At 41.0% G+C, this 23,557-nt stretch overlaps 1 protein-coding gene across 1 annotated transcript in view; it reads left to right on the forward strand.

Moving 5' to 3' along the window:
- Window positions 1–21,980, forward strand: part of pspc1 (paraspeckle component 1) — a 47,046-nt gene extending 25,066 nt beyond the window's left edge. Inside the window, exons 8-11 of the transcript XR_013970985.1 lie at window positions 8,154–8,259; window positions 12,100–12,185; window positions 21,293–21,466; window positions 21,841–21,980. The gene's annotated coding sequence lies outside the window, so the exon portion shown is untranslated. The remainder of the gene's footprint in view (window positions 1–8,153; window positions 8,260–12,099; window positions 12,186–21,292; window positions 21,467–21,840) is intronic.
- Window positions 21,981–23,557: the final 1,577 nt, after the last annotated feature.

Genomic DNA, 23,557 nt, shown 5'->3' on the forward strand with positions numbered 1-23,557 from the left:
CCTTCAGACAACAATTCTCACTGCTACACTGCCAGACAAGACAGGCAAACAAATAAATAAAAGAATAAGAGGTACGTTGACCCACTGCCCAGCCGGAGTTCAATTCTAAGTACTATCTCTTCAACAGAGGACATTTTGGTTACAGAATTGTAATCGCTATTTTTCATATTTTGTCTATACTTTTAGTCAATTTCTTTTTAAGACAGGAAGGCTTAAAAACTAACGAATTATTTAGAAAAATTTCTTTTGAACAAGAATACATATATATATAGTTAAATTAGGTGGCGGCAACATGTGTCTTTGTTGGGCAAGAAAAAGCTGATAAAGTAAATGATACTGAAAAGAAAACTCTTCTGGAACATATGTGCAACTAATTAATTACGATGGGCAGGAGTTTAGCAATCTGCAAAAAAAGAGGGGAAAAAAAAGCCCCTACAAATTCAATAGTACTGAGAATAATATTTGTCAGTGTAAAATTGTGAAGACGTTGAATATTTCATCATCTACAGTGTCACTGAAAAATTCAGAGAAATCTCGGTGCACAGCAGAAGGCCAAAAGCTAATGTGGAATGTCTATGATCTGCAGGTCCTCGAGCAGCGTTGCGTTTAAAACGAGTATGTTTTCATTGAATATACAGCATGGGCTCAGGAACACTTCTAGAAGAAGAGTTTGCTGTATCATCCATAAATGCAGATCAAGCAAAGAAGCCATATTTGAACATGATCCAGAAATTCTGCTGACCTTCTTTGGGCCAAAACTCATTTAAAACAGACTGCGGCAAAGTGAAAAACTGTCCTGTGCTCATAGGAATCAAAATTTGGAATTTTGTTATGGAATACATGGTTGCTGCATCTTCTGGACAGGAGAGATGCAACGTGGCTTGTCATAAACACCAAGTTCATTCATTCATCATTTTTACTGGAAGTCGCATATACCACATCTGGAAAGACGCCATCAGTGCTGAAACGTATATACAGGTTTTAGAGCAACAAATGCTTATGATGGTTTTGTTTTTTAGAGGTTTTGATTATGTTAGTAAGACGATGCCAAACCAGATCCTGCACCTATTGCTACAGAATGGATTTGTCGTAGTAGAAACCTGCAGCCAAACCTTCCCACACATTTGCAGTCTGGGTGCTACACAGTGGTAACTAAAACTCTATCCCAACTTTACTGAGATGTGTTGCTGCCACCAAATTCAAAATACATTTTCACCCCTCAACTGTTAAAAGGCTGATGGGAGGTGTTGTCATCACCCCACTGGACAGCATGGACACCTCAATTTGTGAATGCGATAACTCAAGAATGATGCGACGTAGGAGCTTCATTGGTAGCTCAATTGATACCATAGGTGCATCTGCTAAAATCTCGGATGAGTTCGAATGTCAGTCACCTCGGCCTGGAGTTCAGAAGTTATGTTTTCTGAAAACCTCGTGAATGCTATTATTTGAGAACAAAACGGCGTAGGATTTTGAAATTGACACCATATATGTGTGTAAGTAAGTAAAATTTATTTATATAGTGCTTTTCACAGATAAAAATCACAAAGTGCTTTACAACACAGAAAATGGGCATATAAAAACAATATAACAGTAAATAAAACAATGTAAAACAATAAACCTATAAAAACAGCATAAGAAGAAATTAATCAAATGCTTTTCTAAATAAAAATGTCTTCAGCTGTTTCTTAAAAGAATCAATGGCGTCCGTGCAGCGAAGAGACAGTGGGAGAGAATTCCACAACCGTGGTGCCACAGTCTGAAAGGCCCGATCACCACAGGTTTTAAAACGAGAGCGCGGTACCACCAGCAGTCTCTGATCTAATGACCTTAAAGCCCGAGAAGATGTATGTGGTTTCAGCAGGTCAGATAAATATCGAGGAGCCTGACCACTAAAGGTTAGAACTAAAATTTTAAAATGAAACCTAAAATTTACAGGCAACCAGTGAGGGGAGGCCAAGACTGGAGTGATATGCGATCTTCTCTTGGTGCCTGTTAAGAGACGTGCTGCAGCATTCTGCACAGTCTGAAGACAATTTAAGGCTGATTTGTTAAAGCAAGTAAAAAGGCCATTACAATAGTCTAAACGAGAAGAAATAAAAGCATGAATAATCATCTCAAGTTCAAGCTTTGATACCATTAGTCTGAGTTTAGAAATATTCCGTAAATGATAAAAACAGTTTCGGACCAGCTGCTTAGAATGCTGCTCGAGCGACATCGAGCTGTCAAATATGACAGCTCGATGTCATCATCCTAGATGTGTACTAGGATGATGAGTGGTTGGACTGGTGGTTTATGGTCTATTGTGGATTTAAAAATAGGTTTATAATATTTGCAAGTCATTGCATTCTGATTTTATTCACATTTTACACAGTGTCCCAACTTTTTCAAAATGATGTTTGTAGTGGATCAACATGAAAGTTCAAACGTGGTAAAAAAAAAAAAAAGTTCTTTAAATAAAACAAAAATGAAAGATGTCCAGACGAGGGATCATTGATTATTGGGTATCATATATGTAATGATTTTGAATATGGAGCTGGCAGGTAGGAGGAAAAGAGTTTGGTGTGTCAGAGGATCCCAGGGACAGGAAATATCTTTAGCTGTCACACAAGCACAAGTCCTGGCATGTAATAGTAGCTTGTTTGTTAGTTCAACATGTATTACACAATGCCTATTCAGAACGTATTAGTTATCACATTTGACAAATGGTTCCTAAAATGATACAGTTTATTACTGATCGTCATTTTTCAGTTTACCAAAAGGCTTTTTCCCCAGTCTTGCTCAGGTCTGGCAGACTTGCAGTAAAATGTGAGTACATCTTTGACACAGTCAGAGCTGGTTGATGCTTTGAGGGTGGAAAAAGTGTGTTTGTAGCAGAAAGGTTGGGAACCGCCAAGGAGGGGCATGTTGCTTTTCTTTGTCATGCCCAAGGCTGTTCATTATCAACATGAAGGAAGGTAATCATTGAAGTGATCCAGTTTTAACGGGGCTGATCGTGGCCAATTTGGGGAATGAATACTCCTAGTCTCTGTTCGTCTTCTTCTGTGGCCTAGTTCTTCTTTAGCCCAGTTTGTGGCCCACTTCTGGTTCTAGAAGTACAACCAATTTTTGGGCTAATAGTAATTTTTCCTTTTGACTACGTGCTGCGTTGAATTAACTTAACTCCCTGCTCTGTTTCCAACAAGCACTCTGAGATTAAATCAACTTTAGCCACAATAACCTTTATTATGGTCTTATACACTGCATTATGAATGCAAGATTACATATTTATGTGAAATTCAATTGAAGGCAAATCATAATCTTTAAGCCCTGAATATACTACATTACAACCTTGTGGCCTAGATTACAGTCGGTACTATTCGTGACTGTTTCACTGTTACACGCAGGAATCTAATAATGTCTTCAGCCGAATGTGAGTGTCACACTCGCACTGTTCTGATAACTCATGTCTGTTGGATTTAAATAACATCTGTTAATGTGGCAAAAGTTCATTTTGTTTGAAACTGGAGTTACTTTCAAATACTTTGTGATACACTGCTTTCCAAAGCCTTAACAATTACTGTGAAACATGCAGCACGAATGTTCTGAAGCGGCCCCCGTTGTTCTTGCATGCAAATTTCTTAACATACTTAAATGACCCTGAAGCAATGGTTCCTGACCTGCAGGAAACGGTCCAAAAACAATACGGAGAGGTCGCCAAAGGATTAAAAGGATAAAGAGGGAAAGAAAAACACCTGTTGAGCAGAATTAAGTGTATTGTTTCGTACTCTTATCCAAGTTTGCTTTTGTTTCTTGTGAAATTCTACTTGTCGTTGTATTTTCCACTCTGTACCAAGCCCAACACGTATCAACAATCTGATGAACACTTCTTTCAGTTTAAGTGGGATTTAAAATAAATGAAAATGAAGTGTTGTATGCTATATTTCCTACTATGAAAGACTCGATAACAGGAACATAAATAGACTAATCTGGGGTTTTAAAATAAATTTCTACCTGCTGGCCTGTCAACGCTCTCACAGGAAAATTGAATTTCATGTTTTTCTACTTAAATTGTAATATGACATTACTTAAATTCTCATTTTCCCCCAGTGTGGACAAAATTAAAAAAAAATGTAACCATTGACAAATTGTAAAATGTGAAAACAAAGTAGTAGTACTTGGATAGAACGTTTAAACCCATTTGCAAAAAAACCAAAAAAAACCCTATTTTAAATTAAAAAATACAATAGCGTTATTGACTCAGTGTTAACCTCTAATTTTCAGTTTTGATTGGAAGTTAGGATAAAGATATATTTTTAAGAATGTTATTTTAGCCAGCTTTCTTATGTTTGTTAAAGGAGACATTATAAAATTGCCTCTTATCCAGTTGAGAGCAGAGCTATTACTGTAAGAAATGGAAGCAAATAAGTTAATCTAAAGTCCTAAACCCTTTTTAGTTTACTTTCCCCCCTTAAATCTTCTATCTATAGATGTACATTGATATTCAAAAACAATGAAAACTGTTAAATTATGATTTACTTGTATTTAGATTCATGTGGAAAAAGACTGTAGTCTTGTGAAAAACTTAGTACACCCTTAATTAATTCATCATCAAGTGTGTGCACCTCGAAACATGCAGAGGTTTTGGCAGTTTGTAGGTCTGCAGCATTCAGATGCCTCTTAACACAAAAGCAAGGATGAAAAACATCAGAAATGATGAACTGTTGCTGCCCATTAATCTGGGAAGGTTTATGAGGCCATATCCAAACTTTCCGCAGTAAGATTATTCATAAGTGGAAAACATTTAACACAGTTGGCAATCTTTCCATGAGTGGATTTCCTGGGTGCTGAGTTTGGTCAGAACAGGCACAAAGTGAAAAAAGAAAAAAAAAACTTCATGAGCTTCATTTGGCATGTTAAAGTTCAATTTTCACAATACAACCAGGAAAAGACTGAACACTTATGGCTTGTTTGGAAGGGTTCCTAGGAGAAAGCCTCTTCTTTCTAAAAAGAACATGACAGCAAAGTCTGAACAAACTTTAACAATTCTACAACAATGTCTTTTTGACCGACTGCACTAAAGTGGAGATGTTTGGTAATGATGCACAGCACCATGTTTGGTGAAGACCATACACAGCATATCAGCAAAAATGGCTCATACCAATCAAGCAAGGCGGGGTGAGGATTTGGGGTTGTTTTGCAGCCACAGGTCTTGGGCACCTTGTGGTCATTGAGTCAATCATGAACTCTGTAAACCAGAGTATTTTAGAGTCAAATATGAAATTGGGTCATGAAATAGAAGAAATCTATAACACAATGGCTGAAAAATAAAAGAATCAAGGTGTTAAAATGATGCAAAGTTCTGACCTCAACCCTATCCAGTTGTTCAGTGATGATGCAACGAATCCTACTTCCAGGCCTAAAGTAGTCTGTGTTTAATATGGCTTTTGTGTTGTTAACATGTTCAATGTTATGTATTTTCTTATATTTGATCTGAAAAAGCTCCTAAAACAGACAGTGATCACTGTTGACCTCCCTCGGCTTTTATTACCGCTAATCATTTATTTAAGCTCAGTTTTTAAAACCTTAGGATGTAACTACAGCCCAGCCCATGCAGCAGTATATGAATGACTAACCTCGTATTGTGGATGGATTATCTCAGTTGTTCTCCTGGCTGAAGTTTGGTCCTTTTACAGCATCCTGCCATGCGATTACATTTGTTCCTGACCACCAAGAACACTCACGGTAACTTTTATTGAGTGGAAAAAAAGTTAGCTTGTTTATATTATGCTAACATAGCTGACTGTTTTCTTACCCCTGACTGTCTTCACTACTAGAGCAGTGCGATATGGCCAAAAATATTTATCACGATATATATTTGAAAATTTGCGATAACGATATAACTGACGATATAATTGATGCCAGACAAAATACAACTCCACAACATTACTAGCACAAAAAGACAACCTTCCATTTATTTTCACTTAAACAAGAAGCTGGTTTTTATGTACATTAAAGCTTTATAAAAATGTAACAGTGCAAATGCAAATTCCTTGCTGAAAGTTTAACCAAAAGGCATTTCCAGTAGAAATGGGCTGACACATCCTGAGCATAACCATGTATAATATCCACTGAAGTTAAAAAGAGGTGCTTTGCAACATTAAACTGCAGTGTGCAGTACGTATTTTTCGGACCATAAGGTGCACGGGATTATAAGGCACATTAAGCGAAACAAAGCAGTCAGATAAATCAAACTTTATTAAACTCATTCTTCTTGCTTCCTCCACTTCTGTACCATTGATTCGTTAATGCTGTATTCTATCACAGCTGCTCTATTCCCATGTTGTTGCAGTATATTAATGACTAACCTTGTATTGTGGATGGATTATCTCAGTTGTTCTCCTGACTGAAGTTTGGTCCGTTTACAGCATCCTGCCATACGATTGCATTTGTCTCTAACTATCAGGAACCTTAACGTTAACTTTTATAAGTGGAAAAGTGTTAGTGTTCGTCCACCAGCTTCACTGTTTATGTTATGCTAACATAGCTGTGTCACTAGCGATCACGTAGCACATCATTATATACCAGCTAGCCCAACTTCAGTAACCCTACAAACGTCACTGCTGTTTAGTTTTCTGTCTTCATTTATGCTGGAAGTGATAGCAGAGCTGTATGTTTTAATTTGTTTCCAAAACCCCGCAGTCAGGACATGCTATATTGTATTTAGATAGAAGCTAGCGAGCTAACTCCCTGCTAACTTCTAACTCCGTTAAATGTTATAAATTCCGTTTTCATGGATGCCTGGATGTTAAACTCAATTGTTACACCTGGTAGAGCAGAACGCTGATCATTTTATTAAAGATGAAAGAATTTAGACAGTTTTTCAACTCTCAGTAATGCCATACTTTGTTTGATATATGGACCTGCAGCGGAGTTTAGGTCCAGACACGGTTAGTGACGTCAGACTGAACAATCGGATTGAAATCCTGCAGCAAGACCTTAAGAGAATTATGTATAAACAGATGTCCACAAACCTCAGTGAACTGAAGCAATGTTGTACACAACAGTGGACCAAAATTAGCTAACTAGCTATAGTCATGTGACCTTTGATGTGACCCGATAATGAAGTGAGAGACTGATAAAGTCATACTGAAAATTATTATTTTAAGTCATTAAAGGGTTCTGTGAAAACTTTCTTTTCCATATGACTGACAAAAAGTGGGATAATTCATACCAACATACCTAGTCAACATAGAAAAGCTCCCAAATGTGCCTGAGTAGCCTCCTGTTTTCATGTTTTTATATCAGTTTAGTTCTCGGGACATTGCAACAAAAGAAACTTATCTCATATTCATAACATGAGGTGATGACTGATAACCAATGTTTTTAACAACTAGCATTATAAAAATGGCATCTCAAGATTGGGATATGCGTAAAAGTTTAACATTTTGGCCTTACAAAGGTGTCACTGACTGGGTTTTGGATGTTTTTGAAAAGATGCACGTTAGGTCTTCAGACTGTTACACTCTGATTTAACTTCAGATTAGATAATGAGGTAATTGTGTCACTTGATTTAACAAGAGACCAATCTAACACATAAACTCATTTACAGAGATCTCATTCAGCACACAGTAACGAGCTGACAGTAAAAATAACGGGACTTTTTTCTAATGTTGTTTGCTTGAGTAATGAAACTTCATTGGCCCACTTGCTGAATCCCTGTAGAATTCTCGATAAAAGCTGATCCCCTAAGCAAACAGCTTATCATACCTTTAGCATTGTTTGTTTTCGGGTAAATCTGATTGTTCGCTGAGTGAATGAAACAGTTTGGTTAAAAATAGGTGGACCTATTTTTTGCAGCGTTATGGCGCCGCCTCCGTTCTATGCGTAAAGACGCCTTAAGAAGTGGCAAAGCAACTGATAATCTAGACAGGAGACGCATGAGCACGGCTATTCGTTGATGGCAAAGAGATAGACGAAACCTGAGCTAGTTTTCCTCCCGACCTTTTTTCCTTCTTTATTTCTTTTTTTAATATTAAATTTCCTTCGTGTAGTTTTTCCTTCACGCGATCTAATCGCAAACAAGTTTTTAGCTTGTGGTGAAATGGTTCGTATCTCCGGGAGTCGGAGTTTATTAATGGGATTTCTTTCACTCCTGCATCACCCGAGGACAGCTGGACAGTGAGCCGGAGGGCGTCTGGAGGCTGGATGGACAACATGTCTCCACAGCAGCAACAGGACAGCCTCAGTCGAGGCGGCGCGCAGCAGGAACACAAACGGGTACGTTTGCGCGTAAGAGTCTGTGTTTTCACTCACCTTAGCAGACAGTTCTGCTCTTTTGAAAGTAAAGACAGACTTCCTTCTAATTCATTTCTGTCTAATTACATCGCGTGAAAAGGGACAGCCTACTCACTTTATGAATGAGTGTGTCGGTTGGGAGGTTAGATCAGTGTGACAGGTGTTCAAACAGCCGAAGCAGCTTTTGGGAAATTTTGTCAGTGATAGTTTTGCAGTTCTACAGGAGGTCAACTTATAAGATTAAAAAATAAATCAAGGTTGTAAACTAATGAGTGTCTTCAAGCTCCAGTAAAACACTGATCTAAACAAAGTGTGTCATCAGACTGTTTTAATAACCTACTGATTATTAACGTTGGTAGCCTGTGATGTCATTATTACATCATCTCAAGATATTCTGCCCCTTTTCTGATTTTAATTTTCTTTTTAACTCATGGGTCATAAGAAGAGTAAAATAACTTTTTAAGTTATTTTAATCAATTTATTTTACTTATTAAGAAATAAAAACTTCTTAATGCAGACATTAATACATGAACTTATAGAATGAATAGATTTATAGACGTAAATTTTAGTCATGGCCTTGTCGACAAAATAAACACTTAAAATGTCATAAATTCCTGTATTTGTTTAGATAATTGTGGCATTTAAACGGTACGTGTGAGTTAAAGAGGTGTTCAAATGTGGTGTGTCTTGTATACACTTCACATTTACTCTTTCTGCAGGCTAACTACTTCATACATGTGTTCAAATGCTAATCAGATTTAAAGGGTTTTATTGTTATCGATTATCATCCCCAGGCTGTTTAGTCAAAGCATGCGTTTCAGTTTTACTGGTATTAACTATTCTCTGTGTACCGAAACCATTTCTATGATAAATGCAGTGTCTTCTGTATTGGAAACAGTAGCTGTCAGTCCACAGCTAATCTATTCTGATCATCAGGTAGTCATTCAAGTTTATTTTGGAGTAAAAAGCATCAAATGTTTGTTTGTTTCAGTTTGTAAAGATAGAAACTGTGAAGAATTGTAGCTTTATGTGGTGCAGACAGAATTTGACTCTGTTTGTTATGCCAGTGTCGCAAATCAATTGTTTTTGTGTTTGTTTGTATTTCATGATGGTCTAAAACTATCCCGCTGACAATTAGACTCAGAAGTGTCACTACTTTGTGACTCTTTGTGGTGGTAATTATCCGATAAATGAGTGGAGGTTTACTTGCAGAAAATAAGACAAAAGGCAGATGGCGAGAGAATTCATATCACAGATTAACACGTTTTTAAAAGTTAATAATGATGATATTATACACACACCAAATATAGTGTTCTGCTTTTTTCAGAGCTATTTCCTTAGGCACACTGTCCTGTACAGGCTGCCCTGTAATACATCAAACATCACTTCATTTATTTAAAGCTTTTTTAATCCTTTACTGAAGTGAGGAGGAGACAGAAAAGTGGAAATAATTAAACTGTTACCCATCAAAAATCAGACTGTTGTGTTCAATGGACCACGCAGTATTACTGCCACCACTAAAAATAACCTATCAATTAATTAGATCAGTAATAAAAATAGCTTTTAATTATTATAGGTATACATATTGTTCCATTCATTGAAAGTATTTTTTCCCAGTGATTCTTCTCTGCAGTTACTGTAAAAAGTTGTGGTACAAAGTCTTCCTTCACTGCACAGCCAGCGCTCTGTCCTTGGTTTAGTGATAACTGTTACACATCAGCTGTGCTTGATGAATGTGCTGAGTCAAAAATGCAGAAACACGGTGTCAGTGTAAGGAAAACGGTTTGTGTAAATACTATAAACTCTGGTGGAAAGGGCAGAAAGCTGCATGAGCAATTGTCCTGTTACATTAGTGAGTTCATCATCACTACAGTTATTTTTTAAACTATTTTTAGGTTATGTTTATGTTAGACAAATTGGGGGTTTTTATAGTCGCTGTTTCCCACAGTAAACCCACTTTTTCACGGAAGCTAACATTGGTGTATTTTTAGGACTGAAAGGTAACATTGTAATATTGTAACTGGAGTACAAGGAATGTTTCAGCAGCCTGTGACCTAGCTAAATCAATGTTATTACATTGTGAAAAATGTGTGGACGTGCATGGTGGATGTAGGCTGAAGACGGACTGAGGTTTTCCCACATTTAGAATTCTAAGGTTAGTGTTTGGACAGAGTGACATCACGAATTAACACGAAATGATACAGGCTTTCGTGGTCCCCAGAGGATGAATCCTGTCAAGCTTTGCAAGGGATTGCTACAACCCTGCCAGGAAAGGTCACATGACCAAGCTGGCACTATAGCTAGTAAGCTAATCTGCTTGATTGTCAGGGAAACAAACCATTATAAATTAACTGCTAAACTAATAATTACACTTTCTTCAAACATCCAGAAACACATTAATGCATCACAACAGAAGAACTTGCCACTGCTACTGATAGATGTCTTCTTATTTGAAATAAGCCAATGGCTCAAAAAGCCAATATCATTGATATTAGGCTAATTTAGCGGCGTTATCCCCAAAAGTTATTGCAGTTAACACAGTTGCACCATTCTTTAAAAATTTTCACAGTCACCAAAATGCAACCTGACTGCACTTTTAGCTAAATATGCTGCTCACATTTGTTCCTGAGACACATTTATATGTGAAACTGTTTATATGAAACATGATAAATACCACTAATGACAAGCTAATTATGGTCAGTGGAACCACTGTAACCTCTTTTAGCCTGCTGACATTAGCAGTAGACTTATGAAATCACAGAATGATGGAGCTGCTAGCACGATTAAGAGCTTGTTATCTTTAAAATGTGTTTTCACACTTTTCACATATCTATGACTTACATGTAATAACTACACAAAACAAAAGACTACCTTAACCCACTTAACCTGTCCAAAAACCACTGATCAATGTATTAGCTGATTGTGTTAGTCAGTGTGGTATTCTGACATCCAGTGAAAGAACTGTAGTTATGTAATGTTTGTTTGCAGCCCTGTTTCATGCTGACAAATCCTTCTACAATTAGATTCAATGAAACTTTAATTATCCTTATGTGGGAAACCTGGGTAATCAGATCCTGTAAAGAAAAACAGGATATCAACATGGTCCCAAGCAAGTGAAAGTAGGAAGGTAGCATGAAAAATGTTGTTTTTACACACACTGGATTTTTACTAACATGTGAGAAAGGTCAGAACTGTCATGGCAAAAACAAACAGAGGCTGCTGTGAAATGCTCTGGCATTCCTTTGTGTTTTAAGCTCAGTTCTGCTGTCCCTGTCCTTTTGGAGGCCATAGTCAGCCCTGATGCTGTGATGAATGTGTTGAACATTAGGACACTTGCATAACAAATGAGGAGAGCGTAAACATCACATAAGCATCGAGTCCAACTCTCAGTAAGCACTCACTAAGCAGTGTGGTCAGATATTGTGTGAGTTGCAGTACTAAACCAAAACTTTAAATGACATTATTTAGGTAGATTATCGAGGCTGACAAGCATGTCTCTTTTTTGTGGCAGACAACTTCGCAATTGTTCTTACGATACTTTTTCCACCATTGCTATTTTTTTTTTACCATTCTCATTTCTTGTGAGGTGTTATTCTCTTACCAGCCAATCAGAATCAACAAAGCTCCATATACCATACACAGTCGTAATTTTTAATTGCAAAATAGTTTCTTTGATGGATGCCATGTGGTATGAATGTCACAGTAAAAATGTGAAAAAATATTGCGTATCGAGCTTGGTAGCTTTGCATTAATAATGCAATTTTAATATTAGAAATGTTTCCCTCCCCCTTCATCAGCCATCTTTCTCTTTTGCTTTTTTAGCGCACAAAGTCTCAGAGTTACCGGCGTCAGTCCGCCCCATCTCTGGTCATCACCAAGGCTCTGACCAGGTCCAAGACTCTCTCCAGGTACTGTAAAAGACATGGTCAGGCTGACTCTGGTATCTATGTTTCATTTACTTTTCACTGTAAAGCTAGTTACTGGAGCCACCATATGATCTTAATATGCGGCACCTGTATGTCACAGTGTTTGTGATTTAAAGCAACAACCATCTGCATTGATAGTTAACAGCTTTAATTGTAAATTAAATATAAGTCTAAAATTATACTAATACAATTTAATTGTTAGCCTTGTTTTTTAAACCTTTGTAGACACCTTTTGACAAAGAACAGTAAAGACACTGGTCATCGGAAACACTTGAGGTTGAAAGTCTTTGAGCAGAGATAGATTTAGTGTCTCCAAAGTAGGGTGAATGAGTCACATACAACCCTCTCAGAAACCCTCTTGCAGCCCAGGCCACTGATGAAACCCTGAAGCCACACTCTCACACACGTGCACACACACACGCCCTAAGTGAGGTGTTGGATCTGTTAGGATAGATAATCCTCCTGTTGCCATACTTATCAGAGGATCAGGTAGCTATTAATAGCCTCTGTCTTTGAACATATGCACTGGGAAAGTGAAGAAGAAAACCTTGTTAAAACCTAATAGTAGCTGGTTCACACCTTCTTAGCATGTTTCCAAGCTTCACTGTGATTTTGTCCAACAAATTCACCACTTGTGGATGGTTTACATACACTTATCAAAGGCATAAATGTCATGGTAATTTTGGGCTTTTAATGTTTTCTTTGAACTGTTCTTTGTCCAAAATTATTTAGTTTTTTCTCTAATCCACAAATACACTGCACAAAAAAATAAAAGAACACATCAGAGTTCTGTGGGGGGAAAAATCACGCTGGACATGTGGACTGAGTAATGTGTTAGGAACGAAAGGATGGCAGATCGTTTGATGGCAATTCAAAGAAAACTCTGATAATCAAAATGAAAAAAGAAGTGGCAGGCTGTCACTGCTCATTGCAGCAACTCAAAATGATACTCAGTAGTTTGTGTGTCTCATGTGCTTGTGTGCACGCCTGACATCTGAGTTAATGAGACGACAGATGTTCCTGGGGGATCTCCTCCCAGATCGGGACCAGGACATCACTGAACTCCTGGACAGCCTGAGGTGCAATCTAGCAGCTCCAGGTGGACCAAAACATCATGTCCCAGAGTTGTTCTATTGGGTTTAGCCCAAGCACGGCGACCAGTCAATGGTATGAATTCCTTCATCCTGCAGGAACTCCCTGCATACTCTTATTATATGAGGCCAGGCATTGTCATACACTAGGAGGAACCCAGCATCACTGGCCCAAAGATTTCATTCTAATACCTAATGGTAGTGAGGGTGTCATTACCCAGCCTGCAGAGGTCCATGCATCCTTCCATGGATACACCTCTCCAGACCATCACTGACCACCACCAAACTGGTCATGCTGAACAATGTTACAGGCAGCATATCATTCTCCACAGCTTCTCCAGGACCTTTCACATCTGTCACATGTGATTTGAGTGAAACTGATTAATGGGTCTAACTGTGCAACCTCTGTAGGGTCCAGGTATTACCTCATGGTAGCAGTAGCGACACTGAATCTAGCTAAATGCAGAACTGGTTAAAAAAAAACAGTCACATAAGATGAGGAGGAGAAAAAAGGTCAGTGGTCTCCAGCCGTAAAACCATTCCTGTTTTTGGGGTTGTGTCATTGCTCCCCCTCTGGTCCCCCTGTGGTTCATTTATTAACACCGAAACACCTGAAACTGATTAACAACCCCTCTGCTATTTAACTGACCAGAAGTTTATCCCAAAGTTTAATTGACTTGATGTTATACTCTGATTAAGAAAATATTCACTTTTTACCATTCTGCCAAGAAAATTGAAATTAATTTTAATTGGTTGGTTTCCTGGCATGGACCCAGCCCTGGCGGACTGACCCCCGGCTGCCAAGACTGGCAATAGGGACATGGAATGTCACCTCTCTGGTGGGGAAGGAGCCTGAGTTAGTGCGTGAGGTTGAGAGGTACAGGCTAGATATAGTCGGGCTCACCTCTACACATGGCTTGGGCTCTGGAACCAGTCTCCTGGAGAGGGGCTGGACTCTGTCTCAGTCTGGAGTTGCCCCTGGTGAGAGGCGGCGGGCTGGGGTGGGTATTCTAATATCCCCTCGGCTTGCTGCCGGTACGTTGGGGTTTTTCCCGGTGGACGAGAGGGTTTGTTCCCTGCGCCTTAGGGTCGGGGAACGGGTCCTGGCTGTCATCTGCGCTTATGCGCCGAGTGGCAGTTCAGAGTACCCAGCCTTCTTAGAGTCCCTGGGGGGGGGGGGGGGGTGCTGGAGGGTGCTCCACCTGGAGACTCTGTTGTCCTGCTGGGAGACTTCAATGCTCACGTGGGTAACGACAGCGAGACCTGGAGGGGCGTGATTGGGAGGAACGGCCTCCCTGATCTGAACCCGAGCGGTGCTTTGTTATTGGACTTCTGTGCTAATCACAGTTTGGCCATAACGAACACCCTGTTCGAACATAAGAGTGTCCATAAGTGCACGTGGCACCAGGACGCTCTAGGCCGTAGGTCGATGATCGATTTTGTAATCGTATCAGCAGACCTGCGACCATATGTTCTGGACACTCGGATAAAGAGAGGGGCTGAGCTGTCAACTGATCACCACCTGGTGGTGAGTTGGATCAGGTGGCGGGGGAGGACGCTGGACAGACCTGGTGCACCTAAACGCGTAGTGAGGGTGTGCTGGGAACATCTAGCAGAGGCCCCAGTCCGCGAGATCTTCAACGCACACCTCCGGCAGAGCTTCAACAGCATTCCAAGGGAGACTGGGGACATTGAGTCCGAATGGACCATGTTCAGCGTCTCCATTGCCGAAGCTGCTGCATTGAGCTGCGGCCGCAAGGTGGTTGGTGCCTGCCGTGGTGGTAATCCCCGAACCAAATGGTGGACACCAGAGGTGAAGGGAGCCACCAGGCTGAAGAAGGAGTCCTATCAGGCTTGGTTAGCCTGTGGGACTCCAGAGGCAGCCGACAGGTATTGACAGGCCAAGCGGAATGCGGCTCGGTCAGTGGCTGAAGCAAAAACTCGGGTGTGGGAGGAGTTCGGAGAGGCCATGGAAAAAGACTTTTGGACTGCCTCGAAGAGATTCTGGAAAACCGTCAGACGTCTCAGGAGGGGAAAGCGGTGCTCTACCTGCACTGTGTATAGTGCTGGCGGAGCGCTGCTGACGTCGACTGAGAAAATTGTCAGGCGGTGGAAGGAATAATTCGAGGACCTCCTTAATCCCACTGACACGTCTTCCGAGGAGGAAGCAGAGTCTGGGGATGAGGGGAATGACCCGCCAATTTCCGGGGGCGAGGTCACTGAGGCAGTTAAACAACTCCTTGGTGGCAGAGCCCCTGGTGTTGATGAGGTCCGCCCCGAGTTCCTGAAGGCTCTGGACGTTGTAGGGCTGTCCTGGTTGACACGCCTCTGCAATGTTGCGTGGAGATCAGGGGCAGTACCTGTGGACTGGCAGACCGGGGTGGTGGTCCCCATCTTTAAGAAGGGGGACCGGAGGGTGTGTTCCAACTACAGGGGGATTACACTCCTCAGCCTCCCTGGGAAAGTCTATGCCACGGTGCTGGAAAGGAGAGTTCGTCCGTTAGTCGAACCTCGGATACAGGAGGAACAATGCGGTTTTCGTCCTGGTCGCGGAACACTGGACCAGCTCTTTATCCTCTCCAGGATACTTGAGGGTGCATGGGAGTTTGCCCAACCAGTCTACATGTGTTTTGTGGACTTGGAGAAGGCATTCGACCGTGTCCCTTGGGGTGTCCTGTGGGAGGTGTTGCGGGAATATGGGGTGTCTGGCCCATTGCTACGGGCCATTCGATCCCATTCGATCGAACCAAGCAAGAGCTTGGTTCGCATTGCCGGCAATAAGTCGGACTCGTTCCCGGTGGGTGATGGGCTCCGCCAGGGCTGCTCTTTGTCTCCGGTTCTGTTCATAATTTTTATGGACAGGATTTCTAGGCGCAGCCAAGTGGCGGAGGGCTTTCGCTTTGGTGGCCTCAGAATCTCATCTCTGATTTTTGCAGATGATGTGGTTCTGTTGGCTTCATCAGGTGAGGGCCTCCAGCTCGCACTGGAACGGTTCGCAGCCGAGTGTGAAGCAGCGGGAATGAGGATCAGCACCTCCAAATCTGAGGCCATGGTTCTCAGCCGGAAAAGGGTGGAGTGCCCACTCCGGGTCGGGGATGAGTTCCTGCCCCAAGTGGAGGAGTTCAAGTATCTCGGGGTCTTGTTCTCGAGTGATGGGAGAAGGGAGCCGGAGATCGACAGACGGATTGGGGCTGCAGCTGCAGTAATGCGGACGCTTCACCGGTCCGTCGTGGTGAAGAGGGAGCTGAGTGTAAAAGCGAAGCTCTCAATTTACCGGTCGATCTACGTCCCTACCCTCACCTATGGCCACGAGCTGTGGGTAGTGACCGAAAGAACGAGATCGCGGATACAAGCGGCAGAAATGAGCTTCCTCCGAAGGGTGGCTGGCCTCTCCAGATAGGGTGAGAAGTTTGGCCATCCGGGAGGGGCTCAGAGTAGAGCAGCTGCTGCTCCACATCGAAAGGAGCCAGCTGAGGTGGTTCGGGCATCTGACAAGGATGCCCCCTGGGCGCCTCCTGGGTGAGGTGTTCCAGGCATGTCCCACCGGGAGGAGGCCCCGGGGCAGACCCAGGACACGCTGGAGAGATTCTATCTCTCGGCTGGCCTGGGAACGCCTTGGTATTCCCCCGGATAAGCTGGAGGAGGTGGCTGGGGAGAGGGAGGTCTGGGCCTCTTTGCTTAGGCTGCTGCCCCCGCGACCCGGCCCCGGATAAAGCGGATGAAGATGGATGGATGGTTTCCTGGCATGGACCCAGCATTTAAGCATACTTATACATCAACAGGGTTGGGATCAGGGATTTGATAAGGCCAATTGAAATGTATGATTGCTTTATCTATTCCAAAACCAGTTTCTTTGTGTATTCAGGATGCCTTATTGTAAAACCCAGTTGTCTCCAAGTTTCAACTGTTTAGCTTCTTGGTTTGAAGTGAAGTTGAAGAAATTTTAGGTGGACTCATCCTTTTACACTATTTGATTTACTTTGTGCAATGTACCAGTACCATTTGCCGAAAAACAGCCCCAGAGCATGATGCCACTACCAACATGCTTGGCAGCTGGCACAACGCTCTTATGTTTGAAAGCATTACGTCTGTTCATCTGACCATAAAACCTTTCATCAGAGACATTTTTCTTGCCCTAATTGGAAGCTGAAATTTTACTCAAGCTTGGAGGTGTCAACTTTGGACCAGGGGCTCCTGTCTTTGTAGGCACCCTTTCAGTCCATGGTGTTATAGAAGTCGCTTCACTGTGGACAAGGACACTGGTGTTCCAGCAGTTTCCAGTTCATGGCAGGCTTAAGCCTTGAAGTTCATGGGTTGTTGCTGAACATCTTAACCAGTGGTCCCCAACTCCAGGCCTCGAGGGCTGGTGTCCTGCAGTTTTTAGATGTGTCCTTGATCCATCACAGCTGATTTAAATGGCTAAATGACCTCTCCAGTTCTCCAGAGGCCTGGTAATGGACTAATCATTTGATTCAGGTGTGTAGACCCAGGGTGAGATCTAAAACCTGCAGGACACCGGCCCTCGAGGCCTGGAGTTGGGGACCCCTGATCTTAACCAATCTTAACCAATTTCCTCCCTTCTTCTCTCTGAGGATGACAGTTTGGGACTTGTCCCAGACTTTTGCAAAGTTTTGACAAATCATTAAATAGGTTTGCTGTGCAATCAGTGCACTCTACAACAGGAACCGTTTAAAGAAATGATTAAAAGGCCAAAATTGTCATGACATTCATGCCCTTGGTGAGTGTATGCAAACTATAAAGCAACTGTAGCTCTACATTTTGGCACATACATTTATAGGGACTGGCACTTGTATAGCACATTTCCAGTGACCACTCAAAGCACCTTTAGACAAACCACATTTAAACATTTATTCATACAGTTTTTTATACACTTTATCCATCTCACATCAATATCCAATTTAGATTCATCAGCTACAGAGTAGGTGGGTCAATTCAGATATCAACGTATGAGCTCATATTGTATGTTGTGTGATAATAAATAAAGATAAAAAGAGAAGATGACGGGGTTATTTATTTGATTTTCAACAAAGAATTTTATAAAACTAGTCAGCAAGTTACAATGAAGACACCACCTGACTGCACTCTGTCAGAGTAGCTGTGATACTACTATGCTAAATGTGCTGCAGATAGTGCTGAACGTGTAAATCATGTACACAGTAGGTGTGGAGCTGCTCTGCTGGTGATGACACCATTTCTAAGTTACTCATAGGGTTGCTTGGCATGAAATAAAGACTGGAAAAAGGGTAAAGCGTTTGCCTGGTCCTGTCCAAAGGTAACCAAATAGGCTCAAAGCAGTCCTGAAACCTACTAATTAACACATTATTTTTTGCTTGTTTGGTCCTTACAAAAACTCAAGAATTTAAGGTTTATCAGGACTTAAGGTACAGGACTGATTTTTGGCGGGGTGCCTTTACTACGTAGACTCTTGTTCCCATTGGAACAATATGATTAATTAGTGGACTTCTGAGATGCTGGCACAGGTTTATGAAGAGAGATAGCAGCACCACTCGGCCTTTTTCCCAAATTGTTTGAATAACAATTTGCGGTAGGAAAGTTAGAGAAAATAAAATCCTTCTTGTCTTCTTGAGCTTTAACGTGCATTTGTGGTGTAACAACAAACCCAGTTACAGTGGGGTTCAGAACTTCAAGTGTAGATTAAATGATTTGCACATAATTGTATTCAGTGTGGGTATATAAAACCTTTCCAAGGTCTGAAAAAATTTATTTAGTTTTAAGAAGCGAATGGAAGTGCATACTAGAAACACTGTACATGTGCAGTGAGCCACACAGTTGTAAAGCAGTTTAATGGGCTCTTTAAATCTGGTATCCACTTCCTTTATACAGCAGCATCTTAAGTACATGACTGTTTATGACTTGTCTCATCATGTAATTCTGTTTTTACTCAAATACATTTTAGGAATATTAAATACTTTTCAAGTGCGTTACAAGTGTGGTTGTTAACAGGAATCCCATTTTCACTAATTAGGGTTCATGTTCCTAACTTATATTACCTACGTACTTTTGTCTCCATCCTATTTCTTTTTTTAGTTAATATTAACTGAGTAATGCTTCATATAAAATGTGAAACAATTAACAGTATAAGTGAGATGCCTGAGAATTAATTAGTAGTTAATACGAATTGGAATTTATATTGTAAAAATAGCAGAAGAAAAAGGGCTAGACCAGTGAGGGAAAAACAAAAATTTCATCAATAAAACTTTTAAAAGTTCTTCTCTGGCTTCCAGAGTACTTCACTCGCACCCTACTCACCAGTGACTCCCGTGAACTTTACATAAGGGAGAGTGCTTTGATGTACTTGCAGGCTATCTTGTGTTGGGTGATTAAGGATGCCAGAAAGAGCCAGAGATCTGAAGTGAATAATCTAATAACAGAGACACTAACCTCTCGGCCTAAGAGGCAGAGGCTGACTCTTTTTTATTACCTACAGGGACGTCCAAAGATGCTTTGAGATAAACTAATGTTGTAAACCTCCAAATATCTTCTTACAAGACAGAAAAGTTTCGACCAATGAGTTAGCTGCTGCTTAGCATTATAAGTGAGTCACGCTGCTTCAAAAACAAGTTACTCTATTAAATAAGAAGTGGTAGCACAGGTCATATCAAAGTAATTATTGTAGTAGAACATTCCTGAGGCATGAAGCATTCAGGTGAAGGCTGTTTGCTCTTTTGTCTCAGGTACAATATTTATATTCAATTCAATTTTATTTATACAGCGCCAAATTACAACAGCAGTCGCCTCAAGGCCAAACCCAACAGTCATATGACCTCCTCTAGCGACTCCAGCAACAGTGGGAAGGAAAAACTCCTTTTTAACAGGAAGAAACCTCCAGCAGAGCCAGGCTCAGGGAGGTGCGGCCATCTGCTGCAACCGGTTGGGGTGAGATAATGAGGACAGGATAAGAGAACCGCTGTGGAAGAGAGCCAGAGGTTAATAACAAGTACAATTCATGGTTCCTACTCCCCTTTCCCATCAGATGACATACAGTTTATCTTAAAAATTAACATTTAATTTCAAAAGGGAAAAAAAGCAAACATTAATTACTTTTGGATTCTGTATGGGGTCGCAGTGATAGACTGTATATAAAAGAAGGATGTAGCGTCCTACAGTGTGACACTATTGTGAGAGTGCCTCGAAAGATTAACAGGTGACTTAGATCATCATGTAAATTAATGCTGTGTTTTTCATCTGATAGTATAACTCACTGATATGCTGAGATCATTTCAACTTTCAAAAATGTTATAAACCAACATATGAACTCTGAATGTTATCGTTTAAAAGTATTACAGTACAGTGCTACATAAGTTTGTTAGCATTTTGTGAAAGTGCTTAAATATGCTCTGTTTGTAAAGATCTTTAGTCATATTAAATTACTAAATGTGAGAAGAAATGAGTGGAGAGAATTTCACTGTTGTAACTGGTGTTCTTTACTTTTCTTTGAAATTCCACCCTTGATAAATGGATTGATACTTATACAATGCTTTTCTACTTCAGCTAAGCACTTCTGTTTTGCCTATAGAACCTTCACGCACCCTCACACTGTGATGCATTCAAGGCAGCTTGAGGTTTAGTGTCTTCCCCAAGTAAAACTTTCAGAGTAAAGTGATTTGGGGAGGGCCTGCCATGTAACTGAGCAGCTTCTCCTTGAAGGACATCACTTGCTTGTCATCTTTGATGTACTGCTGATGGTCTTCGACCTTGGTGCAATTACCCAAACTGCACGCTTTTGAACCACAGCAGACAATTAACACATAATATTTGATATTATTGGCTGGAATAGCAGCAGAGCAGGAAGAAGCTGCTGTTCTTCTAGTTTAAACAGAGCCAAAGCTTTTAATGTGAAGGGCTGCTGGAAAAACCACCAAACTCATAGAGAACCCCACTGATTAAGTGAAAGAGATGTATCATAAGTTGTCGCAGTGTATTGAGGTTAATCTGTTCCATTTATTCATGTTCCAGAGAAAGCTTCCTGGTTCCCATGTGTCCAGAGACGTGTCCGCTGATCCAGTCCTTCCTGACTAGTTCTGATAGGTCGTTTCTTCTCCAAGGACATGCTCAGTTAAAGACGGGGATGCAGACTCAGGACAGACACCTCTTCCTCTTTACTGACATTCTGGTGGTTGCCAAAGCTAAGTAAGCACAAGTGTGTGTGCTTGCGTGCGTGTTTGTGTGTGAGCATGTATTCATATCTTTGTGGGGACCAGAAATTAGAAGTTCACTATACTTGTGGATCAACAGCCCAAAATCCTGGTCCCCACAAGTTTGAAGGCATTTTTGAGACTCAAAGTGTTAGGCTTAGGCTAAGGGGCTAGGGAAAGCATTATGTTAATTAGATGTCCCACAAGATATGAATACCCGACGTGTGTGTGTGTGTGTGTATTCTTTTCTTTCTGTGAAGCAGATTAGGAACATTTTGGCTGTTCTTCCTGTCCTTCACACGGTAATTAGGTTAATGCCTGGGTGTAAGGTTTAAGTGTAAGGTGTGTGTGTGTGTGTTCTGTTCCTAGGTCAGCCAACCACTTCAAGCAGAAAGCCCAGGTGCGTGTGTGTGAGATGTGGACGGCAGGCTGCATGGACGAGGTGTGTGAGGGTAGCACAAACCCAGAGAGGAGCTTTGTAATGGGGTGGCCCACCTGCAACTGTGTCGCTACCTTTAGGTATCACACACAAAGATGCACAGCAGTACTACACACATGCTGCACTCATACGGACACAAATATTCACACACACACATACACGGTGGTGAATTGTACTTATTTTAACACATTTTCTTTTATACCAAGGTGTTTAGAAGTCCTTAACATGGGCTCATTGTGATGTGGTTGACCCAGAAACGACATTTGTACAAACTTTGTTCACGCTGATGCTGCCTCACGTCAACAGCTGTGAAGGTGTTTATGTTTCCACAGAAAATATGCTGCTGATGCTGTAAACTTGACCTTAAATGCCAAAGGAACAGAAAACAGACAGGATGAGGCAAAAGAGCTCAGTGACATCCTACCGTGCAACCATTAACACATCAGGCCTTGTTCTTATCCATTATTTTCAAAAGGAAGTTCTGATTCCTGCTTTTATGATGAGGAGTAAAAGTATTTCATCGTGAACTGAGGTTCACAATATATATATATATATATATATATATATATATATATATATATATATATATATATATATATATATATATATATATATATACATATAAGTGTCAATTTAAACATTTGAATAGTGGAAGAAGAGACTTTTTTGCCTTTAGCATTCTGTTTGTTTCGAGCTTCCATGTGTCTTGGAAGAGAGAGACATGCTGATCTTTGCCACAGTTGCCAGGTGATGTTATCTATATGTCCAGGGAGCTGATGAAGTTTGAGCAGCAGAGTAAGAATATAGGCCAAGAGGCGCTGATTGAGCTACAAAGCAGGATTTGATGCACCCTGAATCATGTCAGCTTGGTTAGGACAGAAACAAAGGGCAAGTAAATTTTCTGTTAGATATGTGACACTTTTTCTTTGTTCTTCTGTTTGTTAGCAGGGTTAGTCAAAATGTCTTGGACTTATTTGAATCTGTAGAATTTGGGGTGTGGGGTTTAAATGAGTATGTTTTGGAGTGTTGCTTTGCTCCAGGAAATCTTGGAAGAACCCATTAGCAAAGAGAAAAAGGGTAACGCCTTTATGTTTTGCATCAAATCTTCACTAAAGAAAAAGAAAATTGGGAGACATCAACTTGATGTTGTCAAGAGAAGTAACACCACATTGCCTGAAGTCATTGCAGGAATCCTACTCTGAAGGAAGACTAAGGCTGTTTTTTATGCTCACCGCTGACCCCTTGTCACCTGGAGCTGTGCGACAAATTTGACGTCACAACTGCTGGGACATGCCGCAGTTTAGGTCTTATTTCTGCACTCTGCAATGTCTTGGCTTTCAGTTTGGATTTCCTCTTTTCCTATATCGGCGGTTATGTGTTGGTATTGTCTGTGTGGTGACACCTATCGTTCAGGTGAATACTGCAGCAGCTACCTGAGCCTTAACAGCAGGCTTAGAAGTGGTTGCTGAGAACGTTAGCAACAGACTGTGAAGCAGCGGGTGTACTGTGGCTGTAAAAGTTTTATAGTCATGGATTAAGCAGTAACACCGTCTGCAGTAGTTTGCATATTTTGCGTGTGGCATGAGCACCAGCAAGACCCACAGAACAGACACATAGATCAGTGGGTTGCAAAGTGGTTTGCAGATC

This window comes from Rhamphochromis sp. 'chilingali', assembly GCF_963969265.1.
Source record: "Rhamphochromis sp. 'chilingali' genome assembly, chromosome: 3".
In the NCBI taxonomy this organism is placed as follows: domain Eukaryota; kingdom Metazoa; phylum Chordata; class Actinopteri; order Cichliformes; family Cichlidae; genus Rhamphochromis; species Rhamphochromis sp. 'chilingali'.